The sequence below is a fragment of the Scylla paramamosain genome, chromosome 2, assembly GCF_035594125.1.
Source record: "Scylla paramamosain isolate STU-SP2022 chromosome 2, ASM3559412v1, whole genome shotgun sequence".
Lineage (NCBI taxonomy): Eukaryota > Metazoa > Arthropoda > Malacostraca > Decapoda > Portunidae > Scylla > Scylla paramamosain.
In genome coordinates, this window is record NC_087152.1 from 26,517,865 (window position 1) to 26,542,256 (window position 24,392).

Here is a 24,392-nt window from a genome sequence, read left to right on the forward strand (position 1 = left end):
CCAATGCAGTCCAAACATGAATAATCCGAATCCAAAGTTGGAACGAAGCCGGATTCCGGACGGACACCACGATAGCTGTCTCGTGTGCGCACTGCGCAGTGTACTTGGTCGTGAGGAGTGACATCAATGCTTGTCTTTCTCGCCTGAGTCGTTGACGTGCAAGGACGTCTCGTTGTTCTTCTCCTGTGGCCAGAGGTGTACTCTGTCGTTAAGGCCGTGGGTGGTGCACATGTGCCGGACAGCCAGCTGATGGGCGCCAGACTGTAATGGTGATCAGCCGGCTGCTACTGCCACCAGAGCCGGTGAGGCCATGAACTGCTCCTCTCTGCCGCCTCCTGATGGACCATCTGCCCTTCGACCACATCTGGTAAGGTTTGTGTCCATTCCCTAAAACTAGTACAGCTGACTTGGCCTGGCAGTGGCCTTCCTCCCGCTGCCTCGGTATCCCCGCTGGGGATGCCTCCCCGCCCCTCCCTCGTTCCCGCCAACCCTGACCTATATTTAGGTGGTAGTCTAGAGTGATAGTCAAACTGGGTACATGGTGCACCCTAGGGCGCATGATGTTTTTCAAAGGATACTTGGAAATAATTGGGTACATGACATGGCTAGTGCATGTAAGAGTGCACAGTAGGCAAAGATGTTTTAGAAACAAAATTGTGTGTCATGTAGCATGTACATGACATGGCCAGTATGTATTAGAGTGCACAGTAGTACTCTAATACATATACATGAAGCAAATTGTGTCATGTAAGAAATTAATTTAATCTTAAATTAAAATATTACAAATTAGCGTATTGTATATTACACTTGGACGCAACTCGCGCCTCACAGGTTTTGAGTTGTAGCATTTTGCTTTATAGTACATCTAGTACTTATAAAACAGTTATGTAGGATGGGGTGATTATTTTTTTATTATTAAAACAGAGACGTGCTACTTTAATTTATATTTTTCAGTCTTGAAACTATGTATTTTTTATTTATTTATTTATTTATTTATTTATTTTTTTGTAATTCATTATCCTATGTGTTAGGATACATGAATATCTCAAAAGCTCCCTTGAAGGTCCATGAGCTTATAAAAGGTTGGGAAGCAGTGGTCTAGAGGATCCGCCTCACTGTCGCGGTGTTCCGCCACTGGTGCCCGTCCTGGCGTCCTTCTCTCCCTTTCTCTCAAGGCCGCTTGGTCGGGTAGTGCTTTGGAGGTGACGGACCAAGGGGTTGTATAGAGTGAGGATCATTTCTTTAATTTATGTTCAAATGATCTGCCGATTAAGACAATTATTTTGTTCGGGTTGTTTACGGCTTACGAACATTGTTGGCTGTTTTAGGCTGCTCGATATTGTTACTCCCAAAGGGAAGGAAGTCCTGGATGAGTGTGTGGGTGTTGTACCTTGGCATCAGCAAAACAAGGTTAGTGAGTGTTAGTGAGTGTTCATGAAGGGAGGAGGAGGAGGAGGGGAAGAGAAAAATAGTATTAGTACTACTACTACTACTACTAATGCAATATGTGGTGTAAATTATTGCATATCGCAGAATCTCGTGGCGTAATGCATCCCACAATTACGTATTTGCTTTTTATACGAAACATGGTTACACTTCTTTCAAGTTCACGGAAAACGGATTTTCACAACAAAAGGAGAGCCTCACAGAACCAAGGACTATTTTGAAACACTTCTGTGCCACGCCTCCACTACTTTCAGAAGACTGTAGTTGAAGTTGCAAGGGTCTTCAAGGGTGTTTTTATATTTCTGGTGGCAGATAAACAAGATTCCCTTGTTATGAACAAGAGAAAGACTCTAGAGAACTCGGCTGATCAAGTCTGTGGCCTTTGAACATTGTCGTATTGAGAGAGCGAAGCGTTTCAGAATACAGGCATCAAACACAACGAGGCGTGATCCGAAGCTGTGTTGGTGCTCCGATCAGAAGAGTGTGACAGCCGCGGCGCTCAGATCACACACACAGTCAGTCTTGCCGCCAGTCGCCGCCCAGCCTCGGATGGCGGAGGGGGCACGCTTGTTTCCGATCCGGGATATGTGCTTGTGTTTCACTTGTGACGACTCTCTGACGCCTCTGGACGGTTGTGTGTACCTGGCATCCCTGCAACACACACACACACACACACGTCCATGTACCATAGCTTATAATTTAACAGCAAAACATGATTACAAACATTTATAAAGACATCCAAAATTATAGAACTACAAACCAACATAACACCATAAGTTAATAAATACAAAATAAGTAACTATCAGATTACACACACACACACACACACACACACATACACATACACACACACACACACAGGCAGCAGCAGCAGCAGCAGCAGGATCGGGTGAACGGAGCCATACCTTCTCATCACCAGCAGGTCAAATGAAAGAGTTTTAAGTGCAGGAAAGTGAAAGGACTTCAGATAAAGTGAAGGAATACAAGTGAAGTGTTCGGAAAGTGTAATCTGACAAAGAAAGTGAAGGAAGAAAGAATGAAAGAGGGCAAGGCGGAGCGGTGCAGAAGGGAGGAACCAAGAAAGGATACGAAGCAAAGGTTTAAGGACGAGGGAGAGGAGGAGAAAGGTATGGAAGTTAGCGAGAGTGTGGTGACTGTACCCATCGTCATGTATGGAGTACGCTTCTCATATGAGGGGGGAGGGGGGGAGGGGGATTCAACACTCCTGAACAGGCTGGAATCAGAAGTGTTTCGTCCTATCAGCCTTCTCCTCTAACTGACTCTTACTCAGTCTCTCTTCGCCGCAATGTTACATCTCTTCTTGCCTTCTGCCTCTACTAACACGCTGACTGCCCTTATGATCTTGTTAACTGCATGCCTCTCCTCTTCCCGCAGCCTCGCTGCACAAGACTTTCTGCTTTCTCCCACCACTATTCTCTTCACTTCCCAAATGCAGGATTTAACCAGTATTCACAATCTTTTAATCCTTTCACTGTTAAATTCTGGAACTCCCTGCTTGGTTCTGTATTCTGCCCTTCCTACGACCAGAATCCCTTCAAGGGGGAAGAGTCAAAACATTTTTCAAATTTTGGATTATCCGTTCTGTCCTTTTTCTTTAGTACCTAGCACCCCGGTGGTCCCTTTCTTATGAAATTTTTCCAGCCCCTGGCCAGTGCCACTACTACATAAAGAATACATAGATAAATCGCTAAACTTTTAATTTCGGAGAAGAGCCTGAGTTAGCCCCTGACTTAATACACAGCAGAGGAGGAAAGTGCTTGAACTTTGCCGCATGTTATACAACTTTTTTTTTTACTATTCTTTCTTTTTGCTATATTTGAGGAACTAGACCTTGTAAAATATTGTTTTATGTAAAGTCACTTGTGTTGCGTTTTGTATTTCTATGAGTTTGGCACACTGCTTTGGTTACGATATGATAAATGTGCGTGTTTGACATCAAGACTTTGCCTGTATTTATAACATATGTTCTTGTTATCTATTTTAAAATCTGTTTTATGTATTTTTATAGGTGTAATTAATACGATTTACTTTTTATTTGATTTCATCAAACAAGTAAAAAAGTGTTTACAATAAAAAGAGAGAAAAAGGTTAAGAAATAGGTAAAATTAGTGTTGGTAAAACCTCAGCCTGTTGTTGTACGTGTCGTGTTCCAGTTGAGGTTGGCGTGACAAGTGGAAAAGACAAATATGGTGGTGATTTTATAGGTGGACTCTGAAGATACTTTATAGTGTATGAAGTGGCTACACTGTACAAGAGGTAGAGGTGAATGGGTATTACACGCACGGCAAGGAGGACAAGGTGGCAGGTCACCGCTGTCCTGTAAACACTCTGGAGACTCGTTGCCAAATGCACACTGATTTTCTCACGCTGAGCTCATCGTGTCGTCTCATTCACGGAAGTCAGTGTCCTTGCCATACTTTGAGTGAGCAGTAAAGTGTTGCCGTATTGTGTGCTGTTGTATCAGCTGCTTCATTGTGCGTCAGCTCCTCATGTTTTCAAAAGTCCTCTTCCTTGTGCACTACTTGAAGAAATTGAGTGCACCACCATGCAGGAAGTCTTCTCTTGGTGTGTGTACCGAGGAAACACCAGTTTATCTGCTGTGAAAACCTGCACAATTTTATAAAGTAAATATGACATATAAAGAAATGACACGTCAACAATAAGTGGAATTCTCCAAGCAGCGAAACATGAAGCAACCTGCTGCAGCAAATTGCTGACGCCACGACAAGCTTCACTGTTCTGCAAAGTAAACATGAATCTTGAAGACACGACACACCCATGATGATTGGAATGTTGCTAATACTGTAATGGACAGACTGGTTGCATGGGTGACAGCTTGTTTGAGTGAGGCGGATGTTGGTGGTTTGCGCGGGTGTAAGGACAGATACTTACTCCTGGGACAAAGGAAGTGAGTGACTTGCTGGTCGACTGTCTCTGCTGCTTCATCCTTCACGACGCCACCAGCAAGTGCAAGGCCGGTGTTCTGAAAGACTTTGCTCTGCCATCACGATTGTCTTCAAAGACCACAGAAGTGATTAGTCACTTTCTCTGAACTGTCCCGATTAATAAGGCTGAACTACTGTCACTCCTATCACTGCAATCACGAACACACGCTTGGAAATGCCACTAATTCCCACGAGAGCCTGTTAAAGGTTGTCCAGATAAGACGCGGAAGCATTTCAGAATCCGCACATAATATACGTACATCACACTGTTCTCACTGGACCCTACTGACGGAAATAATTCACCTGTTTGTTAGAGTATTCCCGAAAAACGACGTAACACGGCCTCTCAAACCCATAGTAGCCTCCATTTACACATCACCAAAAAGAAAACAAGTTGTTATGTACGTACTTCCAACTTAATACAGGACGGAATACTTATAATATAAGTATTCCGATCTCTGGAAAAATATGCCGAAAAATAGATTGAAAAAATAAATAAAAAGCGAAAGAAATAAAAAATATATATATATAAAGAAAATGAAAAAAATAAGAAAATAGAAAAATGATGAAAAAAATAAGTAAATACAGTAAATGCTAACAAAAAAATAAATAAATAAAATGGAAAAAAAAAAAAATCCGTAGAGCACATGGCAATAAAGGCAGCAGCGGTTGGTAGTGATGCATGCATGGCTAAGAAGACTGAGGAAAGTAATGAGAAGGTATGAGAAGAGGACCCGATGGGCTGCACTGAAGGCTGGCCAAGAAGCAAGAGTTCAAGACCAAGGTGCCACACACAGTGAACCTAAACACAGAGCGGTTCCAGGACTGGTGGAAGAAGAGTGCGGGGATCTTGAGAGGAGTGGATAGAGAAGTACTGGGAGAAACGTGTGGAAAGTCACGCACAACTAGACAACAATGGTGGTGGAGTGAACACGTCAACAATGCACTGAAAAGGACAAAGCAAATCAAGAAAGAGTGGGAGCAGAGCGGAACGAGGCAGAATAAGGTGGAATACAGAAGAGCAAAGAAGTTAGCAGGGAAAGCAGTGGCGGTGGCTAAGGCTGAGGCATGTCGTGATTTACTGGAAAAGCTGCAAACACCAGGAGGAGAGAAGAGAACATGCAGGATACCAAGGAGTAGGAACAAGCCAATAAAGGATGTAAATCATGCGAAGCAGATGAAGGATGCTACTGGTGTGGTGCTAACTGATATGAAGAAGGTACAGGCGACATGACTGACAGGAACAAGGTACAGGAGAAGACTGGGATGTTTGTGTGAAAAGCGTGACTTGTGACAGAGGATAGAAAATGAAAAATTATATTTGATAATACAATTATGTACATAACTGTAAAAACCGTAACTTGCTCAGGAGGATGAAAGAAAGGAAAGAAAAACATTGAAGAAAAATATACATATATCATGTGTGAAAGAAAAAAAAACCTCGATCATGAAAGAAGAATAAAGAAAAGAAAAAAATGATAAGATAACACAAGTAAAAAAGAATGAAAAACGTAACTTAGAGTGTAAAAAAAAAAGAAAAAAATAAAGAAAAAGTAAAATACGTGCTGTAATAATATTATCGATGTTTGTGTGGAAAGCGTAACTTGATCAAGAGGATAAAACAAACAAACAAAAAAAAAAGGAAAAAGGGAGAAGGTATGGAAAACAAAACCTGAAAATTACAAAAAAGAAAAAGTAAAAAAAAAAAAAATATGCAGTAAAATGAAGGATGCCTGTGTGAAAAAGAAAGACAGCGTGAAGAAGAGGATGAATTGTGTGTTTTCCTGCAAGAATCTGAGCCTTGCTCGTCACGCAGGAAGAACATTTTCTCTGTGAAATAAATGAAAAAAAAAATAAAAAAATAATGTATTAAAATTTTACATGTGTGTTTGAAAAACGTTCCCCAAAAAGAATTAAAACAGGAAAAGAAAAATCAACAAAATATAAACCAAAATAATGGATGCATTTGTGAAAAAAATAAGGAAATAAATATGCAATGTGGATGTTTGTGTGAACAGCGTGATATGTCCGAGAGGAAAAAACAAGGAAAAGAAAATGTGAAAAATGTGAAAAATATATCTTTCAAGAGAATGCAAAAATAAAAACGTGAAAATGTGAATAAAAGTAAAAAATAAAGAAGAAAAACAAGATATTGTAATACAATTATGTATGTGTGTGAAAACCGTAACGTAAAAAATAAAACAGAAAAAAGGAAATAAAAAAAATAGTAAAATGATGTATATCAATGGGAAAAAACGTAACTTGAAAAGGACAAAAAAGAAAAGGGAAAAAAATGTAGTAAAATTATTGAAGCATGTGTGAAAAAGTTAATTTGATGAGGAGGATAAATTAACTTTTTTTCCTACATAAACTTGAGCCTTGCTTTTCATGCGGCAAGAAAAACAAAGTAAAACAATGGACGTGTTTGTAAAAAAAAAATGCAAAGAAAAAGAAAAAAAAAATGTAACAATTATGGATGGATTCATCCAAGAGAATGAAATTACACGAAGGAAAACGAAAATACGAAGGAATGTCAAAAAGGTATGTGAAGAAAATCATTAAATAAAAAAACGCTAAAAAGAAAAAAAAATAAGAAAAAAGAAGAAGAATATTTTATAATAAAATTATGTATATAAGTGTGAAAACCGTGGCTTGTTGAAGAGGATGAAATAAAGAAAAGAAAAAAAGAGAATATATGTTCCTGAATATATGTATATAGTGTGTGTAAAAAAAGAAACTTGAAGAATAAAAAAAAAAAAAAATGAAATAAAAAAAATGAAAAAATACAAAAAAGTAATTTAAAGAGAATAAGGAATAAAAAGATAAACAAAAAAAAAAGAAACATGTGCTAAGATCATGGATGGATGCGTGAAAAACTTGATTGATGAAGAAGATAAATTGTCTTTTTTTTTTTTTTTTTTTATCCTGCATGAGTCTGAGCCTTGCCTTTCATGCAGCACCAACATTATTGCGGTGGAAAAAATGCGAAATAAAGGAAAAAAAAATTATAGTAAATCTTTTATATATATATATATATATATATATATATATATATATATATATATATATATATATATATATATATATATATATATATATATATATATATATATATATATATATATATATATATATATATATATATATATATATATATATATATATATATATATATATATATATATATATATATATATATAAAGAGGATTAGAAATAAAAGAAAACGAAAAAAAAAAAGAAAATAAGCAGTAAAATAACGGATTGATATGTGAAAAAAATATAAAGAAAAAAGAAAAATCATGTACCCTAATTTATTTAAGGGTATCCTATTGTGCGCAATCAGTGTTTAACTTTGAGCGCGTTTTTCTCGAAACTTCCATTTCTCGGTTACGTCGTTGTTGCGCCGCGCGCCTCAATTAGGGATATTTGTGAGAAAAGGGTTACTTGTGTGAGACGATGAAATAAAACAAAGAAACAGGAAAACAAAGAAAAGGGGAAACATATGACTTACTGATGAGAATAAAAAACAAACTGAAACGTGAAAAAAAAAAAAAAAATAAAAGAGCAGAATCTTGCAATACAGTTACGTATGTATATAAGTGTGAAAGTCGTAAGTTGTCCAGGAAGATGACATGAAGAAAAGAAAAAAAATAATGTAGAAAAATATGTATATAGTATGTGTGAGTTAAACATGATGAAAAAGAATAAAGGAAAAAAAGAATAAAATAAAAGGAACAAATAAAAACGCGTAACTTGAAAAATAAAGAAGAAAAGATATATTTGTAAACAAGACGTAACACGTTCAAGAGGATATAAAAGAAAATACAAAAAAAAAAAAAAAGGAAAATGCGCACTGTAATTGTGGATGTTTGCGTGAAAAGCGGAACTTGTTGAAGAGGATGAAATATGACAAAGAAGAAAGAAAAAAATGCAGTAAAATTACGTATATATGTCTGAGAAATGTAAATTGAAAAGGATAAAAAAATAACGAAAAAAAAAGAGACATTATGGATGTATGTGTGAAAAACTTAACATGATGAAGAGGATAAAAGTATTTTTAACAAAAGAAATTGGTGTCTTGTTTTTCATGCACTAACAACATTATTTCTTTGAAAAAAAAAAACATGGAAAGAAATTAAAAGGGAAAAAAAGAAAAGTATAGTAAAATAATGAATGCATATGTGAAAATAACAATTTCTCGAAGAGAACAAAAAAAAAAAATAAAATAAAAAGCATGAAAAAATAAATATATAGTAAATAAAGAAAATATTTATATAGGAGAGGAAAAGACAATTTGTTCAAGAGAATGAAATGAAGAAAAAAAAAGAAAAATCAACTTCAACAAAAATTATTTAGGAAGTATGTGCAAAAAAATAAATAAAAAAATGAAATAAATAAATAAATAAATAAATAAAAATAAATAAATAAAAAATAAAAAATAAAAATAATGAAAGTAAAAATGAAAAAAAAATATATTGTAATAAAATTAAGTATATATATATATATATATATATATATATATATATATATATATATATATATATATATATATATATATATATATATATATATATATAATATTATTATTATTATACCTATTATACTTCTACTACTACCACCACTACTACTACTATGTTTACAAGCACCCTCGCTAGAGGCGAGTAGGTAGAAGAAAATAAGCAGTAAAATAACGGATTCATATGTGAAAAATATAAAGAAAAAATAAAAATCATCTACCCTACCTCTAGCGAGGGTGGTTGTAAACATAGTAGTAGTAGTAATAGTAGTAGTGGTAGTAGAAGTATTAATGGGTAGTAGAAGTATTAATGGGTATGATAATAATAATAATATTATTTGATAATATAGTGCCCCTTGCAGCTCTCACCTCCCGTGGAGGGGCACAGGGAGGTGTTGCTCTCTCACCTCCCGTGGGCAGCTCCGTCACCTATTGTGTGCTTGTTAGGCACACGTGGCGATGGAGAGGATGCCCTTGAAGTTTCTTGAAGTTTCTTGGAGAGGATGGATGCCCTTGAAGTTTCTTGTGAGTTCTGAGTGGGGTTTGAACCCCGGCGTCCCTCACTCAAAACTCCAAAGTCCATCACTCTACCCACTGGGCCACGAGGGCCCATAATAGTAGGTGTAAAGTTGGGTATTTCCCCGTATTGTTTTCACGTCACTAAATATCACTGTAGCTTAATGATACTTTTTGTGTAGATGCGTACTGTCGTGAAACGTGTTCATGAGGAGTTACAACCAGATTTATGAGGCAAAGTCCACCCTTGCTTTCATGGCTCTCTTGTGTTGCGCAAGAGAACCAAATGTTGTGGTGCGCGGACTCCTTGTCTTTTGGCTTTTGTTACCTGGACATCACAGTACATACATGTGTACTTAGTGAAGTATAAACATTCTCTCTCTCTCTCTCTCTCTCTCTCTCTCTCTCTCTCTCTCTCTCTCTCTCTCTCTCTCTCTCTCTCTCTCTCTCTCTCATACAATTATGTGCATAATTGTAAAAACCGTAACTTGCTCAGTAGGATGAAAGAAAGGAAAGAAAAACGTTGAAGAAAAATATGCATATATCATGTGTGAAAGAAAAAAACTTGATCATGAAAAAAAATAAAGAAAAAAATAATAAGAACACAAATTTAAAAAAAATGAAAAACGTAACTTAGAGTTTAAGAAAAAAAAGAAAAAAGAAAAAATCAAAGAAAAAGTAAAATATGTGCTGTAATAATATTATCGATGTTTGTGTGGAAAGCGTAACTTGATCAAGAGGATAAAAAAATAATAGGAAAAAAGGAGTAGGTAGTAAAATTATGTAAGGAAAACAAAAACCTGAAAATTACAAAAAAAGAAAAGAATTAAGTAAAAAAAAATAAAAGATATGCAGTAAAATGAAGGATGCCTGTGTGAAAAAGAAAGACAGCGTGAAGAAGAGGATGAATTGTGTGTTTTTCTGCAAGAATCTGAGCCTTGCTCGTCACGCAGGAAGAACATTTTCTCTGAAATAAATGAAAAAAAAAAAACACGAAAAAAAGAAAATAATGTATTAAAATTTTACATGTGTGTGTGAAAAACGTTCCCCAAAAAGAATTAAAACAGGAAAAGAAAAACCAACAAAATATAAACCAAAATAATGGATGCATTTGTGAAAAAATAAAGGAAATAAATATGCAATGTGGATGTTTGTGTGAACAGCGGGATTTGTCCCACAGGGAAAAACAAAGAAAAGAAAATGTGAAAAATGTGAAAAATATATCTTTCAAGAGAATGCAAAAATAAAAACGTGAAAATGTGAATAAAAGTAAAAAATAAAGAAAAAAAAAACAAGATATTGTAATACAATTATGTATATGTGTGAAAACCGTAACGTAAAAAAAATAAAACAGAGAAAAAAGGAAATAAAAAAAATAGTAAGATTATGTATATCAATGGGAAAAACGTAACTTGAAAAGGACAAAAAAGAAAAAGGAAAAAAAAATGTAGTAAAATTATTGAAGCATGTGTGAAAAAGTTAATTTGATGAAGAGGATAAATTAACTTTTTTTCCTACATAAACTTGAGCCTTGCTTTTCATGCGGCAAGGAAAACAAAGTAAAACAATGGACGTGTTTGTAAAAAATGCAAAGAAAAAGAAAAAAAATGTAACAATTATGGATGGATTCATCCAAGAGAATGAAATTACACGAAGGAAAACGAAAATACGAAGAAATGTCAAAAAGATATGTGAAGAAAATCATTAAATAAAAAAACGCTAAAAAGAATATATTTTCCTGAATATATGTATATAGTGTGTGTAAAAAAAAGAAACGAAGAATAAAGAAAAAAAAATGAAATAAAAAACATCTCTCCCGGCTCTAACTTGGTGTACTCTTCAGGAATAACATAGCCAGTGCGAGTCAGGGGAATTGGAGGAGCTTGTTGAGCGTCCTGTCGTCACTGCCGCACGTAGCGGCTCGTAGTAGATGTGGACGGCACATGAGCCAGTGAATGTTCATCCACTTTTGACAAAACGTTAGCCACCAAAGCACGAGAAGATTCTTGAGTAGAAGTAGCATCAGCTTTCAGCTCGACCATGGCCTCCCTCGCCTTCACAGCCGCAGCAGTCGTGGAATGATTGTGCTCGTTCACAGTTTTCACGATAGTGAAGGTTTCATCCCCTACTGTTGTGTGAACACGAGCCTTGCATGCAGTAGCCTCACATCGCCAGTATTGCTTGGTTCCATCGGCGTTTTTCTTCTGTGCAGCGTAGATGAAGTTAAGATCGTCAACAAGCTTTTCCCTGCCACGGCTTGATAGGATTGTGTGCGGCATGTTGCTCTGACTGTGGTGGCCCACGTACTGAAAAGTGAAAATAGAAAACCGAACCAGTGAACGGTAGTCAAGCTAACAACCTGATGTATCAAATCATGATTCGAACAACACACTCACACAACATCACACACACACACACACACACACATTGATGGTCGGATCTTGTCGTAGTAATGGAATTTCGTAACTAACGCGACAAAAATACAGCCAAGGGAACGAATCACCCTAGGGGACAAATAACCCTAGGGTTCCAATCCTCCAGGGATGAATACCCCGGGGATGAATCAACCGGGACATTTCACCCGGGGACGAATCACCCTAGAACCAGTAGTAGTAGTAGTAGTAGTAGTAGTGATGGTGGTGGTGATGGTAATATTGATAATAGTAGTAGCAGTAATAGTAGTAGTAGTAGTGATGGTGGTGGTGGTGGTGGTAGTAATATTGATAATAATAGTAGTGTAGTAGTAGTAATAGTAGTAGTAGTAGTAGTAGTAGTAGTAATGGTGGTGATGATGGTGTTAGTAATATCGGTAGTAGTAGTAGTAGTAGTAGTAGTAGTAGCAGTAATAGTAGTAGTAGTGGCAGCAGCAGCAGCATATGTTTGTTAATGGAATCGGCAGCGATAAGGTCATCTCCCCCATCCTAACAAAATAATACAACGGTAATCGGTAATAAATCATCAATGAAGTTTCACATTACAATAGCCTGTAACATGGAATCATAAATATTCCTCATATCACATCATTAAGTCGTTAATAATAACAAAAACTTACTATTGTAATATATAATTATATATAACAAAAATAAAACGAACATCCCCCGTAACATTTCATAAACCACAATACAAAAATAACAAGCCTGAGTGCCCAGTTCTCTTGCAGTGCTTTTATTTATTTATTTTTTTTTTCTGTAGTGTTATTAATCCCCAACCTATGTTCGTGCGCCCCTATGCACTGTTTTGTAACCAACCTTTCTTTAATAAACTGTTAAACTGCGACTGATGTACAGGCACAGTACAAGGTTTTCGGTACAGGTCAGAGTACGTTTCAGAAAAGATGGGATTGCTATTTTTGCTATTCGAACTTTCTTAGGTTTCGAGACGTGAGCTCGAGGCGATGAAGGGTCGAGCCTGAGGGACTTCCCATTTTTCAGTGTGTGTGTCGTGGTGGCGAGGAGCGGTGGTGTAGCTTCCTTTGGCTGCTGCTCCTCCTGCTCCTCCTTTCTTTTCCCCCTTTAGTCTTTTTTAACGCTTGTCCTCGTGTCCCTCTTCCTCCTCGTTGCCTTTCCATCGTTATCGTTATCATCATCCTCGCCCTCTCCGCTGGCTTTGTGTTCCTCACCTTACATCTGCAGATGGGGCTCACCCTCCTCTTCCTTTTTCTGCTGATTCAACGCTTCTCGATTTTAGTTTTCTTTCTCCTCGTTCTCATCTTTTATCTTGTCCTCCACCACTCCTCTCCACACGAACAAGGACACACACACGCCACACTGTCACTGTCGATCCGGTGTCATTGCAACGTCTTGTTCAGGTGAGTTTCAAGCCTTGTATTAAACAGTGGAAGTTTGCTTATCTCGTTGCAAGCGTGTGTGTGTGTGTGTGTGTGTGTGTGTGTGTGTGTGTTAGTTTTCATGATGTTTATAGATAACTTTGATAAGTTTTTGTTTCATATTTCCAAGTTGGATGTAGTTCTTAAACAGTTTTTATGTAGTTTTCATGATTTTTATGGGTAAGTTTTATTTTCATATTTCAAAGATACACGTATATCTATTTTATTTTTTTAAATGTTGGTAATGGTACTCAGACTCTTTACGTCCCTCCATCATCACCAGTTTGCTTGTTTTCTCCCTCGCTTCTCCACTCGTTGGCATTTTCTCCTCCTCCCTCACTGTTTACTTGTTCTCTTCCTCCATCCTTCGCTCGTTCCTCGTTTTGCACCCTCCCACTCCTTTATGTACTTCTCTATCTTCCCTCTTGCCTCTTCTCAAGTTAATTTGTTCCTGCATCAGTAGTGAGATTTTAAAATATTTGGTAGTATTCCCAGTATCACGTGAACATTGATAATTTTTCCAATAGGTTTACAATTATTACCCTTCATCTTCTTTCCATCCTGCCCCCTGCCACCTTCCCTGCCTCCACCCGTGCCTCCTTCCTCAGACTCTACCCCCTGCTGGCCTCTGTTACTTCTTGCTGCTTTCCTCTCTCCTTCCTCCTCCTCCACTGTTCTTTCTTTGGCTGTCAGTTGGTTTCTTGCAGCATTCCACCGTTTTCCTTCTCCCTCCCTCCGCTCTAAACGTCAAGATGATAAATTTCATTCTCTTGTTCGTTTGCTGTCTCCTGTCTACCACTTCTCTCTCTCCTTTCCTCCCTCCCTCTTCAGAGATTTATTTCCTTCACTGGTGGATGGAGAGTTGTGCATCGTGGAAGGAGGAGAGGCTGGGGAGGGGAGTAAGGGAATGTTAGATGGCTAAGTTAGATGTACTGGGCTTCATTATCGCTTCTTTTCATGGTAATTTGGTGGTATTAGCTGGTATTACTACTACTACTACTACTACTACTAATTATTATTATTATTATTATTATTATTATTATTATTATTATTATTATTATTACAGGATACAAGCTCTTCAAGGGTCATTCGGTCCCTCGTTTCCCCCTGATTCATGTGTTTCCTCCTTTACTCGTTAACTAGTTAGTTCCTTTTCTCCACGCCTCCATCCCCATCCTCCTCTTCTACTTCCTTACTTTCTCTCCTCGTCCCTCCACCTCCTCGTCCCCCTCCTCGTTTCCCTCCCTCCCTCCCTTCCTCCTAGAATTGCCTCCCAACTATTTCGGAATTAATCGTAAATCGTCCTTCTGGTGATTCATGGTTTAAAATATTATAATTAACGTGATGCTTGTTAATGTTAAAAGTTCCTTGAATACTGGCAATGTACGCGACGTGCGTCTCGCTGATATGTTTTTCATCATCCTCTTCGCGCTTCCAACTTCTGCCCTGAATGTTTATCTTTCCCTTTCCCTCTTTTCTTTCTTTAACTAACCCTCTGTTATGATCCCCACCTTTGCGCCTTCCTTTTTTTTTTTTTTCATCCGCCGCCACCTTCTCTGTCTGTCCGTCTGTCTGTCTGTGCCTCGTCCCTTTCTGTTTATCTTTATCTCTTGTCTGTCTTTCTTTCTCTGTCAGCGTCTGCCTCTCGTCGATTCCCTTTCAATTTTCTGTTATCGCTTACTCGTGCGTGTGATAAATTATACAGATCTTTGTAATTTCTTTTCGCTTCCAAAAGCTGCTAGTATATTTACTCCATTGCTGCCTCAGTGCAAGTTTTCAAGTCCTTGAAATAATTAGACAGTCAGTTATTTGTTATTGACGAGGATTACGGAACAACAACAATAACGAATGAACGCTTTTAGATGGTTGTGATACGTATACCACCTGTTTACCAAATATAATAATAGGAGCTTCAACTCTTGCGATCCTTATTCAAACATTTGGTATAGTTCTTGTTAACACAGAAAATTAAGCAATAGATTACACAAATTTCTTTGGTTTGTAACAGGAAACCGGAACAAGGAGACATGAAAGTTGGCAGTGCGTGTGGCTGTGATGAGCGGCGGCGGCGGCGGCGCAGGCGGCGGCGGCGGCGACGACGACGACGACGACGACGACGACGTGTGGCGTGGCGAGCGGGTTTCTGCAGTATCCCTCTCCTTCCCGTTTTCTGTTCTTCCCCTTCCTCTTCCTCCGCCTAGTGTACTGCTACTCGCTCTTGTACGGTGACTTTTTTTTTTCTTCGTTGCAATATTTTGTCGTCTGTTTTCTCTTTTCTTTTCTTCTCGTGCTTTTTATTCACATTATTATTTCTTATTCTATTTTGTTTATTTTGTGTGTTTGTGCGTGTGTATTTTCCTCTTCCACATTTTATTTGGATTTTCTTAATTTTTCTCGTATTTTTCTATTCTTCCTTGTATCACACACACACACACACACGCCGCGTAGTGTAGTGGTTGTTAGCACGCTCGGCTCACAACCAAGAAGGCCTGGGTTCGAATCCCGGGAGCGACGAGGCAAATGGGCGAGCCTCTTAATGTGTAGTCCCTGTTCACCTAGCAGCAAGTAGGTACGGGATGTAACCCGAGGGGTTGTGACCTCGCTGTTTTATTATTAAATAGTTTGCATATTTATTTATCTACATATATTATTTGCATATTTATTTATCTACATATATTATTTTTATTTTATTATTATTATTATTATTTATTTTATTTTATTTATTTATTTATTTTGTGTGTGTGTGTGTCGGGGATGAGTTTTACAGCTCTCATCGCAAGTTGTATTAAAATTCAATAGCCACATTTGCTCGCTCGTGTATATATTGTTTAGTGTTATCAGCGGTTCTTAAGAAACAGGATTTTAAGAGATTATAAACTTTACGTGATATTAAGTTTTGTTTGGTTAACACTTGATGCGCTTCATCCTTCTCTCGCTCCTTGTTCGTGTTTCATTCTCTTTCCTCGTGTAAACTGCTGTCCTCATTCGTTTGTTCCCTTCTTTTATGCACTTCAACCATCCAGCCACAATTTCTCGGTTGCCTCTGCACTTGTGTTGTTGTCTTTTTCATCTTGTATTCTAAGGCAATGGAACAGTCCGTTGATTTCTGTTGCTATTTTTAAATTCTTGCACTATATACATTTTTCATAGATTTTCCTGGAAACCATGATTTTAAGACCAATTGGAAAGTGGGTGAGTGTTCGAAAGCACACACAAAAGTTCCTAATTTCACCGTAAGTCACTGGAGGCAAACTTTAGAGATTCAGTAAATCTTTGTTAATGTTGCTTTCTCCCCCTTTACAGATTGCCTGTTCATCTTTCCATTCCTCAACGCTTTGTTATTCTCGTCTTCCGCTTTTATTCCTGCTTCACTTCTAGTTTCAAGAGACTCGGTTTGTGAGTCGTATGCTTGCGTGCGTTGCAGTGGTGAGAAGAAATGTGTGTGTGTGTGTGTGTGTGTGTGTGTGTGTGTGTGTGTGTGTGTTCTGGCTAGTGGACAGAAGACTTGTGTGTGGTGGGGTGGGGACAGTATTTAGTGAAGGAATGTGGTTGTGTGTGTGTGTGTGTGTGTGTGTGTGTGTGTGTGTTAGGAGGGTGGGAAGGGTGGTGGGTGACGGGGAGCGCGTCGTTGCAGTCTTAACATTTTCTCTTGTTATCCACGTCCTCTTTGTCAGCCTCCACCTTTTCTTGTCCCTGAGTTTTCTGCTTCCTTTTCTGCATGAACTTACACATATCGTCGTCTCCTTTTACTTCTTCATCCTTTTGCTTTTCAGTCGTGATGGTCCTCGTCCAGCTCCTCGCCACCTCACCACACGCCACCACCTTCCCTGTTGATGCTGCGTCAACTTTATTGGTGAGCCTTGCGTCCCAAAGGGTTTTTTTTCCCCCTCTTTTTCTCCTGTATTCCTCACCGCTCGTTTAGGCTGTCGTCTTTCGCTTCCCCTTTCTCTTTCTTTTCACCACACTTTCACCACTCTCTCTCTCTCTCTCTCTCGTTTTGGAATAAATTATCTAAAAATATCGTGTTTATTTACGTGATTTTATTTTTTTCTCATGCTTTTCTTGTCCCCATTTCCTTTCTCTCAGCTTCCATTTATTTTTCTTGAATAAATTCTAAAGCGTTAAAGCAAGAGAGCAAGATACCGAGAGAACAATATCTGCGTGTAATGTTCACCACCACGGTCTTGGAGATCACGTGTTAGACCAAAGCGAGCTATATATGTATGCACCTCAGGAAAAGCGTAGAGTTCATGGCATTCTGATCAGTGAGTAAGCTTGGGATTTTTCTTAAACCACTCATCTCATCCTGTTTTCCATGTAGGAGGAGGTCAGGGAGAATATATCTGCTCCCTCTTCATGATCGCCTCTCTATATGTATGACTGAGATTTTTCACACACCTCACCTCGTTCTCTTGTTCAGGGAGATCAGTAACTGCTCGCTTATTAATTAATTTTCACTGCAACATACAACAATTCACAGCACTAGAAACAATGTATGAAATATCTGTGAGCGTGTACAAGAAACGAGGGGATTAAAGAGTATGTTCTGTAATTTCTACCCAGTATAATGTTTGGAGGCGGCTGTCAAACAAGAAGAGATGTCTCAGTGTGCCAAATAGCAGTGAAAAAGTTAAGAATCCTTGGCATCGGAGTGCAAAGCGAAAATTGGCTTGTCAGGCGATAGCTAGGGACGATACCTCACATACTACTTCCTCATTCTTTTTCTTTTACTACTTCATCATTCCTTTCTCTTTTGTCTTGGTGGTCCTTGTCCTGCTCCTCGTCACTCGCCGCCACCTCTCCCCGTCAGCTTTATTTATTGGTGAGTTTCAAGACATGCATCCCAAATTTTTTTTCTCTCTCTCTCTCTCTCTCTCTCTCTCTCTCTCTCTCTCTCTCTCTCTCTCTCTCTCTCTCTCTCTCTCTCTCTCTCTCTCATTCATCGTTGCATGGACGTCTTCAGTTCCTTTTCCGCTCCAGCCATGTTCGTCCCGTTGTCTGTACTAACAAGTCAATGGTAAATAATGGCAAATCTAGTCGAGCTCCGTTCGCGTAGCCATGCGCGTGGAGGCATCCCCAACACTTCACTCTGCTTCTTTCCACTTTTGACCAAGAACGGTCTGAAGTAATCCACTCCAGTTGACGAGAATGGTGCCAGCAGGGGGGTTACTCGGTCCTTAGGCAGGTGTGTTTGTCGGTGTAGTTGAGGAGTCCTGTTGTTGTGACAGTTTGGAGGAATCCAATAATTGTGACGTAACATGCTCCCATCCTGTTGTGTCAACTGTCAAGTTCTCATGCACTTTTGTAGAATGTTTTGTAATATGATCTCTCCGTATGTTTTTTGTTTTGTTTTTTTCGGAATCAGATTCTGATGAAACTTTTCTCTCACATTCTTTCTCTCCATTTTTTTTTCTCCATTTTCTTTCTCGATTTTCGTTTTTGCTGATTAACCTTTTAAAGGTTTGAAGCGAGAGAGCAGGAAACCGAGAGAACAATATTTAATTAAGAAAGGATAGTTAGTGTACATGCGTGCCTATGGGTGGTATAGTCCTGTAGCAGTCTGAAGGTCATCCTGTCATCCACATCCTCCTTTTTACTGTCCTCCTTTAGGGATTCTTGCTTCTTGCACGTAAACGTATTGTCTTCACTTACTTCCTCATTCTTTCTTCGTCTTGACGGTACCTGTCTTGCTCTCCGTCACACGCCGCCGCCTCGCCACCACGGCTGCTGTTGGTGCTGCCGGCAACTTCATTGGTGAGTTTCAAGGCAAAGCTTTCTCTTTTTCCCGTATTCTTCACCGCTCGTTTAGGCTGCCATCTTCCCCCTCTCTCTCTCTCTCTCTCTCTCTCTCTCACTTTTCTTTTGAGTTACTGTAACTTTACAAAGATTTAAAAGCCTTCATATTTATGCATTTTATGATTGTGTAAATTTCTTGTACATTTTGTGTTCGGTTTCAGATTCCAACCAGACTCATGTTTTTTTCAACCTTTTTCTCCATTTTGCCTTCTCTTTTCACTCCAGGTTGTTTTAATTTTTAAGGCTTTGAAGAGAGAACAAGATGCTGATAGAATAATGTGTGTGTGTGTGTGTGTGTGTGTGTGTGTGTGTGTTTGACGAGTATTGTGTATTTGCTTATTGTTTTCTACTATTTTTGGTTTTCTCTTTTGACGTTCCATTTTTTTTTCAGTTACCTGTCGAACTTCATTGCAGTCCTCGCCGTTGCATTCCCACATGCGTCGCTGTCATGGCACCCTGGCACCCTACAGCCACAACTGCTGCTGCTGTCTTTTATCCTGTAACAGGTGATGTGTAGCAGTTCATTCGTTATTCCGCAAGCGATGTTTTTTTTTTTGAAAAAATAATCGCAATTTTCCGAAAGAATGACAATTTTCAGCAAAACCGTGGACATTATATATAATCTTTCCCTATTCCTGTGCCGAGATTTATTATTCTCTCCCCTTGCAAGTCTACCACCCCCCATCTCCATCCTTGCCGTGGTATCTTTCAGTTAACTTTCACCTGTGTACTGTGTTTTGCTTTTTTTTTTTTTTTTACCTTTTTCATTGACTTTTATTGCTGTCTTCTTTTTCTCTCCGTTTTTATTTTTTATTTTTTCGCTCCGATAATCATGTTAATTTCCTCACACACTACGGCTCTTTTCTAGCAGCTGTCATTTAGGATTAGGAATATCTACTGGATGGTGTTCTGTCCCTTGGTAGTAAGGAGTGGTGAGTATTATTAACCTACAGTTTTAGCCACAAATATTGCTGATCATTAGTTATATTATGGTGTGGTGTGGTAGTGATGTCAGGCTGCAGTGGTGAAATGTTTTCTTGATGTGGTGGTGGTTACACAAAGGTAGTGAGAGATAATGAATGGTACAGTGATACACACAAGGTACAGTCGGCTTTAAAATGAAACGCACTTTCTTTACCTCTATTTCCACCAATATTTCTAGCCTCTTACCGTGTCAACTCCAAGTTTATTAGGAGGCGTAAATATGATTGGTTGGAAGTCTGAAGCTTCCTGTACATGCGGTAAAGGTAATAATGTGAATGACTGGTGATGATGAGGGGAGAAAGGTGGCGATAGATGAGGATGGTGGTGATATTATTCAGTGAGTGAAAAAAGGTTGACGCATGGTGCTGGAGGTGGCGGGGGGTGTGAGAGTGATGGAGGAGCAGAGGTGATGTGATTGTCAATGATGGGTGCTGGAGTGATGGAGGTCACGGGAGGTTGGATAATGGCGTGATGATTAGTGATGGGAGTAATGGATATGACGTTGTGAGGGAATGATGATTAATGATGGGAAGTGATGTGTACTGACAGCCTATTTTTCTTTAGGGCAATATGGGCTTCGGTTCCCTCCCATTGCTTCCTTGCAACCCTGTCTCCTTTCTCACCCTGTCTCCTTTCTCATTTACTGAGTTTCACATATTACCGTTACTGGTAATTTAAATTTTCTTTACTCTGAGTTGTGACCTTCGTTCTTTCACTCAATTCAGAGTATCGAATGATAATTTTTACGTAATGAAAAAACAAATTTTCAAGATTCTTATCACTGCAGTCTCTCTCTCTCTCTCTCTCTCTCTCTCTCTCTCTCTCTCTCTCTCTCTCTCTCTCTCTCTCTCGGTATTGTCGATTAAATAAGTCTTTGGTAAGCGGCTGTGGTTCGTAAACACTGTTTGAGAGGACAGACTAGGTCCCAGGGGAGGAGAAGAGGGAGAGAGAAAAGAAGGACGGTGTAAGTGCTCTGTACAGAGGATGGAAGGTGAAGCAGAGAATCGACAATACTGAGAGAGAGAGAGAGAGAGAGAGAGAGAGAGAGAGAGAGAGAGAGAGAGAGAGAGAGAGAGAGAGAGAGAGAGAGAGAGAGAGAACACGTTTCCTGCTTTTCGTTCTTCCTTTGTGTTCCCCGCCAGTCATTACTAGCATCACAGCAACACAACCGGCGGCGTGGTCGTGCTGCTTTTAAATTCCACTGAAAATGCACCGAGGAGACGCGGGAATGTAGGGAAATTGTTTGTTACTTTTGTTAATATTCTCTCTCTCTCTCTCTCTCTCTCTCTCTCTCTCTCTCCTCCTCCTCTCCTCTCCTCTCCTCTCCTCTCCTCTCCTCTCCTCTCCTCTCCTCTCCTCTCCTCTCCTCTCCTCTCCTCTCCTCTCCTCTCCTCTCCTCTCCTCTCCTCTCCTCTCCTCTCCTCTCCTCTCCTCTCTCTCTCTCTCTCTCTCTCTCTCTCTCTCTCTCTCAGTATTGTCGATTCTCTGCTTCACCTTCCATCCTCTGTACAGAGCACTTACACCGTCATTCTTTTCTCTCTCCCTCTTCTCCTCCCCTGGGACCTAGTCTGTCCTCTCAAACAGTGTTTACGAACCACAGCCACTTGCTTACCAAAGACTTATTTAAAATCGATTTCTTTCCCCACCTCTTTCCCTATCATTGCTAGTTTTCTCAGCCTAACATGACTTGTTACCCAGCCAGGCGTGTGAGCGGTGTTGTGATCGTCGCCTAGAGGTGTCCATGTTCAGGGAGTCGCTGCCCTTCCAGTCCCCCTCCGCTGTCTGTCTGAGCAACCTGGGTGAAGAGCGGCGGACGCCGTGTTCCATGTTAATGTTTGCTGACCAGCCGTCCCCTCTTATTTTCTCGGTCCTAGCGAGGTGAAGGAGGGACGCTTGCTTCTGCGGCAAACAGAAGCAATCCGCGAGGACGACAGGAAGGTGCGAACGTTTGAGGTGGATGAAAATAATTAATTAATTACTCAATATGTTGCTGACGAGCAGTCTTCAACGTTCGCACCGTGTCGTCCTCGTAGGTTGCCATCTTAAACGTTTAACCTTCACCACTTTATCAGAAGCCGCCTCCTTTACTAACTAGTAGGGACTGGAGAGGCAAAGAAGACGGGGCTGATCAGCAAACAGATGGAGAAACCAAGAGTGTATGTATGGATAAGTAGTATGGGTTTGTTAGTTCAGCTTGAAAACTTTGTAGTATGCAACGTAATATAGCAGGGTAATGGGCAGGGGCAACAGGTTAAGTTCAAGTTGCCTTTAATGTGAAAACCATAATATGAAGTGAGGTGGAGTTTTATTTCGTGCGTAATTTACAGTAGTAATTAATTATTCACAAAATTCTCCTCGCGAATTCTCAGTTATTCGCTGCTCTCTCGCTTCTCAGATGCCATCTTGTGTCTTCAACCCTACGGGGTGGTTGTAAGCACCGAGCAGAATCAGGGAGCCAAGACGCAAGTATGGGGATAGCCCGCGAATGCCCGGCGATGTCTTTAGTACGAAAACTCTGGGAGGGTGAAGAGGCACGTGGCATTCAGCGGGTGAGAACTCGCATGTTGCTGGAAGACAAGTAAGTGTTGCAACTATGGACATCTACCACCAGAGCGGTAGCCGGCCATTACGAATTACCCACACCATTTTGAGATGAAGAACCGGATCTGCCAAACAACAACAACAACGAGATGGCGCAGAAACGCTTGAAGGGACAGACGACGCCTCGCTAGGGATTCGGACTTCAGACGACGATATGCAGGAGAGAGAGAACAATTGCTGTTAAAGAGCGATGCCAGCGTCTGAACGTGAAGGACCACGAGGAGTAACCTGGTGCCTGCCTCACCATCCACTCATGAACCCAAACAAACCTGAGAAAATGAAGGCTTTGTTTGCGCAGCGAAGTACAACAACGTTTCCCTCAAAGACTGAGTGATGCAGGTTCCTGACCTAAATAGCAAACTGGTGGGTGCCCTTCTGCGTTTCCGAAGTGAACGGATTGCCGCGATGGCTGATGTGAAGGCAATGTTTCTCATCAAGCTGGCGTGACCCCTCTTCACCGAGACTCCTTAAGAGATTCCTTTGGTGGAAAGATGGGAACCTAAGGGGGGTACGGCGCGCCTACCGAATGACGGGTATGTCTTTTCGGGTGTGTATGGAGTCCCTCCTGTGCTGCTTACTCATTGCAACGAAGTTTGACCGACTGTGAGGAAGAATATCGCATAGCTAGTAGTTACTGAACATGGAAGGGCTTGGAAGTGGACAACTTACTTCTTTCAGTACCCTCCACCGAAAAGGCCTCCAGATTTACTCGCGATCTTCGGCTCACAAAGAGAGGATTTCTGCTAAGTGGGTTAGTAGTAACCATAAGGAGACATAGTACAGTACTGTGTCTTACAGAGAGCGACAAGAATAAGAATAGATCAGAGTAAGGACGCACTGGCTACAAAACGGGATCTGGAAAGGGATCAATCAATCAACTAGCTGTGAGGGGAGTACTGAGGGTGAGCAGCTCCGTTCATGACCCTCTTGGACTGGTCAGTCCTGTAATGATTAAGGCGAAGGCGATGATTAATTAAGGCGAAGGCGAAGATCTTTCAGGACGAGTGCAGCCGATAAGGAAGGATGGATGACCCCCTCCTAAATCACCACAGGTCCTAGTTGGTTGGCTTGGCTGGAGGAGTTACCAGGACTGACGGTCTTTCAAGTTCCCCGATGCTACAAACGGGAGGACATGGGAGATGTTTTATCACTTACCAACCGCATCATTTCAGATCAAACATGCTGAGATGCTGATATTAAGAGTTGTTCAAACCAAAACGTGCAAAGAGGAGATGAACATCCTAAAGTCAAAGTCAAAGAAAAAAAACTACAGAGGAAACATTCGATCTGTTGAGTGGAACCCCTTCATGGGTGAGGGTGGATTTTATACTCCATTTGGACGGCTGGACCACGCACCGTTGCCTGCTACAAGTCGGTATCCCATTTCCATGCTCATACGGAGAGAGATCATCATATCACAAAATTGATTCTACAAGAGTGCATGAGGACTTGACAGTTCACGCAGGATGGGAGCATGTTACGTCACACTTACTGGATTCCACACACACCACCTGCCTGAGGACCGAGAGTAACCCCCATGCTAGCACCATTCTCGTCAGCTGGAGTGGATTGCTTCAGACCGTTCTTGGTCAAAGTGGAAAGAAGCAGAGTGAGTGAGTGGGGATGCCTCCACGTGCATGACTACACACATAAGAACATAAGAAATAAGGGAAGCTGCAAGAAGCGACCAGGCTTACACGTGGCAGTCCCTATATGAAATATACCTACCTATTTTCTATTT

General features: G+C 39.9%; 1 long non-coding RNA gene across 3 annotated transcripts in view; it reads left to right on the forward strand.

Moving 5' to 3' along the window:
• Nucleotides 1-24,392, forward strand: part of LOC135112541 (uncharacterized) — a 60,071-nt gene continuing 35,679 nt past the window's right edge. For 2 of the 3 annotated variants that reach the window (XR_010274443.1, XR_010274438.1), the window contains exons 1-3: nucleotides 9,076-13,252; nucleotides 15,279-17,123; nucleotides 19,458-19,572. This is a non-coding gene — a long non-coding RNA (uncharacterized LOC135112541). Of the gene's footprint in view, nucleotides 368-9,075; nucleotides 13,253-15,278; nucleotides 17,124-19,457; nucleotides 19,573-24,392 lie in introns of those variants that run through there. The other variant, XR_010274441.1, reaches the window with a different exon arrangement.